The sequence below is a fragment of the Amborella trichopoda genome, chromosome 9, assembly GCF_054954075.1.
Source record: "Amborella trichopoda isolate Santa Cruz 75 chromosome 9, AtrichopodaSantaCruz75HAP2 v2.0, whole genome shotgun sequence".
Classification (NCBI taxonomy): domain Eukaryota; kingdom Viridiplantae; phylum Streptophyta; class Magnoliopsida; order Amborellales; family Amborellaceae; genus Amborella; species Amborella trichopoda.
Genome location: NC_142344.1, coordinates 13257866 through 13264163, shown reverse-complemented (window position 1 = coordinate 13264163; position 6298 = coordinate 13257866). Strand labels below are relative to the sequence as shown.

At 37.8% G+C, this 6298-nt stretch overlaps 1 long non-coding RNA gene across 2 annotated transcripts; it reads right to left on the bottom strand.

Moving 5' to 3' along the window:
* Nucleotides 1–4035: 4035 nt before the first annotated feature.
* LOC148780399 (uncharacterized) lies at nt 4036–6020 on the bottom strand. Of its 2 annotated transcripts, none has more exons than XR_016040108.1 (2): nt 5513–6020; nt 4036–4344 (listed from the first exon to the last, which is right to left on the bottom strand). It is a non-coding gene; the product is annotated as an uncharacterized LOC148780399 (long non-coding RNA). The 2 variants fall into 2 exon arrangements; XR_016040107.1 differs by lacking the exon at nt 4036–4344 and adding an exon at nt 4696–5019.
* Between the last annotated feature and the right edge of the window lie 278 nt (nt 6021–6298).

Below are 6298 nucleotides of genomic sequence, written 5' to 3'. Positions count from 1 at the left end.
TAAAAACAAGAGTCCCAAGATGTAATAGGAGAGAGAGGATCTGCAACCCCATGAAAACAAGCACCAAAGATTATACACTCAATCATTTTCTAAATAAATAAAAATCTTTCACAAAACCATCTTGTATAACTCAAGACTAAAGATTATAAGCAACGATCTTTTTTCTAACTGAAAAAGATCCATAGAAGGCCATGCCATGAACCATGGAGGCACCCAAAGAACCCATTTGAAAGAAAAAACCACATCTAAGTATGCATGGCCAAGTGCACATACTCTCTGTCTCTCTAACACACACACTCCCTCTCTCCCCCCCTCCCCCCCTCACTTTTTTATGTCTGTAAAATCTCATATTCTGGTTCCCAAAAGCACCATCTCCAACCCATGGAATCTCCTTTTACTCGTCTTCTCATCATCATTAAGCATAAACCAGCCATCTTTTTTAGCTAAACTAGAGATATGGCCCTCATTATCATTCTTGGTCTCAGTTGAACCCACTGCGTACTCATGGTGAGTTTAGGTTAGGCTGAAGACCGAACCCATGGGATCCATCACCATAAGGCCCTATACAGACCCTTTTTTGTGAATCCTAGGGTTGCATGCAGGCTTGGGTTAGTAGTTTGTATCCTAGCCAGTTAAGATAATGAGCTTTAAATCCAGGACTGGCCCAACCTGACAGGCCCTATAAAGACCCAACTGACCCATGTCGGGCAGGTCCTTTGAGGGCCGTTGGGCTGGCCAAGCCCATTTGCTCCCTTACTAAACCAAAAAGGCATGTAACAAGGGCCTCTTGTACTAAGTGTCGAGCCCTGCACGTTAAGCATATAGTCCTTAAATCCAGGCTCTATGAAGGGCTCAAACCCATCCAATGTATTGCCGAGGTTGCCCGATCCATTTGCACCCTTGGTGAAGCTTAGGCTTTGACCCTTCTTCCCTCTGAGTGGATGTTTTTGCCCTAAGCTGTAGACACTCCATTTTCGCTGATTAGATTTCTAGGTTTTCAATAACTTAATCCTAGAACTTAAACCTAGGAATTATGTTTTCTTATTCACCCTAAACCTAGTTTGGCCTTACAACTCTAGGGTCTTAACCTACGTACCTCACATCTCAAAAACCATGAAATCAACCTTTTAGAGTTAAAATCTTTTAACCCTTTCAAAGCCAATCAAATTAGGCTAAATTTCTCTCTAAATCATAGAGGATCTCACAAGCTTTCAAACGATCTAAGAATCACTCCATTCGGATTTACAGTTTGAAACATATGAGCCGAATTGTGAGCAACTGGATTTACAGTTTGAAAGATATGAGCCAAATTGTGAGCAGCTTCCAATATTTCACTTTTGTCCTCTAGAGCCATAGTGCATGGTAGCATTGCCACATGGGTGGGCACAAGCAGGGGATTCCGGGGCCATGCGCCCTCCCCTCCCCCCCACCCAACAACCTTTTAGAAGATTTTTGAGGCTTTCTTGAGCTTTTGGATCCTAAAAATGGTTCAAATTGCAATCAAAATTGAACTAAATTCTTTTTGGAATTAATTTCAACTTGATCTCTTGGGTTTTTTATAGGCCCAAAAATGGAATGAACAATTGTTACACTATATTATTTGATTTCCTAATTTCAAAAAACACTAGCGTAAACTAACATCCTGAGAGCCCTAGCACACCTATGAGCCATTAGGAACCCGAGTTAGGCTTTCAAACATTAATTCAACCAGAACACTAGACAATCCCAAGTATTAACCATAGAAGAACCAAGATGCTTCAATTATTTCAACCCATTCAATCTCAAAAAATAAATGTTCCTTACAAGTTCAGTATTCAATATATACCTCTGGACCCCCCTCACGGCCTCAGGGATCATTTTATGGAGAGCTTCATTAATGGAACTCTGGTGGACCATCTGGATAGAATAAAATAGGCGAATTCTCGAGGGTTGGGAGTAAAGTTTTGAAAGAAAAATTTGTATCTATGGTAATATCACGGGCTAGGCTTTAGAAAGTGCTTTTTCCACCACGAACATTTTTATGTTTCCAGATGTAGAGCGATCGTGATTTTGTTATTCTTCTCTTCCTTAATGGCCTCTGAAAAGAGATCGTGAGGTTGATGATTGATAGGATTGAAACTTAGAATAACTACAGTTTCAATCGTGAGGAGACTTGAATAAGATGTCTTAAGTAGTTAGTCTAGTTTCAATCCTGTTGACTGCATCTGTAGTCATTCGAAGTTCAATCCTGTTGACTGCATCCTATGGGGGTCACCCTATCAAGTAGCATTTAAACCGCATCTTGTTCCTATAGTTCTTGGTGAGAATTTTGGAAATGATATTACTCGACATCGACGTGGCCGAGTTTCTTCATTCCTTAGAAGAAATTAGCAGAGCATAAAAACAAAAAATTTAATAGGCTAGGAAGCAAGAACTCATCTCGAATCGCTGAATCTCCAATCACAATAACTGGGCTCTAATACCGTGTTGAAAAATCATGAAAACTTTGATCGGCAGTGGGCCTGCTTTGACATGTACACGCCATAAAAGAAGAGAAAGAGACACATAATTTAGGACATGAGCGTGACACACCTTTGTAGGACATGAACACACGTTTGTTTAAATAGTTCAAACAAGGTGGGCTTCTTACGCATGCTTTATTTCTCTATGATTTTCTCTTTCTTGTTCCACAACTTGGGCACGTTTGATAACCAGAACTTTGAGCTCTAGAAGCTAGAATTTCCACTTGTTTGTTAGCAAGAAGTGCTACAGGAAATTGACTTTAAGAAATGATGAATTCTTAAAAAAATGAGAACCTGCAACTTTCACCCTCGAATGGAAGTTCATATATATCTTTTTTAGAAAATTTGCTTCTAGGTTCCCTTATCCTCTCCTTTCTCTCTAACTATGCAATTTCTCTCTCTAACTCATTTCTCTAATAGTTCCCTTTCCCGTTCCCGTTCCCGTTCAGCTCTCTCGTTCTAACTGCTCTCTCTATCAGAGTATTCTCTATTTAATTGTGCCCTTTCTTTTTTCAAACTCCATTCTTCCCTTTATTATTTTCCCTTTCTCTCTTTAACTGTATCCTTTTTCATCTTTCCAAGTCCTCTTTAACCACATCTTCTCTCTCTCTATGAAGACATGAGGAATCCTAATCTTTGCATTTGAGAGCTTCAAGACATGCCAAACAATTATTGCAGCACTTTTAAATATCAACAATTCGCAGTACTTCTAAATATCGACAATTCTAGAGTTCCAATTTTGAGAGAATCCCTGATTTCCAGTTACCAAACACCCTTAGGATTTTAGGCTTGGTGGCCTTTTCCCTCTATGCAATCACCAATATCTTATGCACCTCTCTTATATCTCTATATCACCTAACACATCTATGTCCTATAAAAACCTAATGGATGTGATTGTAATGAAACCAACTCTATCTAATCCCCAAAGCTATCTCTTAAACCCGAACTTAGCAATGTTTAAAGCATTAGGAAGGCCACCATGTTAAAGGAATAATTAAGGAGTGTTTTATGCCCACTGAGTTATGTAATTGATTTTAACTGGAATAAGAATTATAATGACCTAAAATTCATAATAGCTCAGGTATTTGGGTGTGGTTTGTATAAAGTTGCAACTGTAAACAATCAAAGTAAGGTGCTCCTTCAAATTTTATCATAAGATGTAATTTTGTTGTCAATTTTTTTTAGGATGGCTTGATAATCCATTTTAATTATGAAATTTTGGACTCAAAAAATGGTTCAAATCAAGTAGATATATGAAAACATGAAAATCTTGGAAAATGGATGCTTAAAATAATGTGTTGCAAGATCCACTATTTTTGTGATTTGAAATCTTTCTTTTTTCACATATTCATACATCTGATATCGAGATCATCAATTAGAAGGTTTTCCAACATCAAAACAACCTTTTTTTGGTGGATATTTGAGGTGCACCATAATTCTATATTTTAAGGTTGCGACCTTATACAAACTTTTTCCATGTATTTGCTGATAGCTGGGTGGATTTCTACGTAGAGTCTTTTGAGACACCATCATCTCGATCAATTCATTTGTATAGAGAACTACAAATGAGGTTTACAACTCAAGACAAACAAAGAAATAAAAAAGAGAGAAAAGAAAGGGGAAGGGCAAGGACAAAAAGAAGAAGACTGGCACAGGATGAGAAAGGCATCAATGAGCTGCTAATTTTACTAGACTGGCAGCTTCTCCATTCTTCTCCTTGTTGATATGCATGAAGTTGAGATCTCTGGCTTGTATGTTTAGCTTGATTTTATCCATGGTAGGAGTCAATTGCCATGGGACAAGATGAGGGTTAGCGCATGCACCATAACAAGGTTTCGAGCTCCTTTCCTCGAAAGAAAGATAAAAAGGATGTAGTTTCTATAAGGCTTAGGATTTATGAAACAAAATGAAGATTCTCCTCAAATCCTTGTTTTACAGTCATTTTAGGCATCAGAAATCTCTATGATGGCTCTAAAATCAAATTCTAATACCGATTATGAAGCTGGAAGCTCAAAAATCGTACAATTCTTGCAGATCCGAACACTTATTTTTAGGGCAAAATGGGCGGTCTTGATAATGTGTTATAATATACACTATTTTAAAGGTTCGAAATCCCTGATTTTTTTTTTTCCGCAGCTATATTGGTCAAGGCCTAGATGGTCGATATGAAGGTTTTCCAATGCCAGAAATGCAATTTTTGATGAGTTATGAGGTGGGGCTTTACTTAGTTTCATAGGGCACAGTCCTATCAAAATATTTTCCAAATAAAAGTTAGGGACTACAAAAATTAATGGTTTGGAGCGTATCCCAATAGACAAATCTTTGCCTGCAATGATCTGATTTGCAACACATTGATGAAATGTGAATTATTAGAACAGAAGCCAGATTGATCCTCACTTCATCTACAAAATGCAAAAACTATACATACTTCAACGATAAATATCTGAACTTCATTACTATAACCATCGCATATTTATTAAGCTGCAACCATTCAGTACCATCCATTCTATGCCATAGGCTGTAAAAAACAACAGGTCCACCAATAAGTAAGATTGATGAAGTAGCGATTAATGCAAAAACAGCCAACTGGAAAGCAATAGTCCTGGTTGTAATATGAACCCGAACAATTAGATCTAATTGGATCTGATCCGTTCAGATCCTACAGACCAGGCCGATTTGGGCTGGTCCTATCTGATTCGACCCCAAAACTTAGAATGGTCGGCCTGTGTTGGATGGTGGAATGGGGACATTTTAGGGAGGTCAGACCCATTCCATTCTCTCTCTGGACGCGAGCAGGAACATCAAAATATCGTTATCGAATACACATGAACTAACATTATACTAAAATAAGTGGAATATGCCATCCATTCTTATCATGTCATAGGTAGTAAAAAACAAATCACTTTGACAAGGAAAAATCAAATACGAAAAAAATAGCCTTTTTAATTCCAAAGCATTAATTGCAATACTGGTATATAGTATTTATGCTCGTTATATGACATCATACATACCTCAAATAGTAGGGATAAGACTCGGATGATGATGATGATGATATAACATCATATACTGGTACCTTCGATAATCTCATAAATTGTTTATGTTCTCTTGGATGCTACATTTCCATTTGTAGGACTTGAAGAGCATGATGGGCCTGCGTGGGGTGTCGGACCAGCACCGCTACCTGGGTTAATCGATGGAGACGGATCGATAGGGCCATAGTCTTCTTCTTCTTCCAAGAATGAAACCCAATGATGTTTACACTGGTTGTCCTCATTAGCCATCCTATTATCTTGTTGAGATTCTGAAAGAGCCGATGCATTTGTGATCCCACAGTAGATTATGATCCTTAAAATGAAAAATAAAGTCAGAGATTTTACCACAACCATGGCTAGTTTTCTCTTGTTCCAAGCACATTATCTTGTAGTTGGATCAATATAAATACTACTGGCCTTTCACACTTCTGTCACGAAAACTCATTTTGAAGATCGTTTCTTTCTGTTTTAAGTAACCTCCATTTATTTATTTTCTTTGTATCACTCGGCCAACAAATTTAAAAGATTTAATTAGCTTTAGGGAAATATTAAATAATGGGACACACAAAGAGAATGATCCCTCATGTTCGTTGCATGTTTCTTGATTAAACCATTACGCACAAAAGACTAGGGCTGAGAATTTACTTGGTTTCGATGTGACACCCGAATTTTGAACCTTATTCAGATCCGGGTATGGATCCAAGACTTGGATATGATGGGTTGGATCCAGATCTAAAATTTGGATCTGATGTATCAGATCTAGAT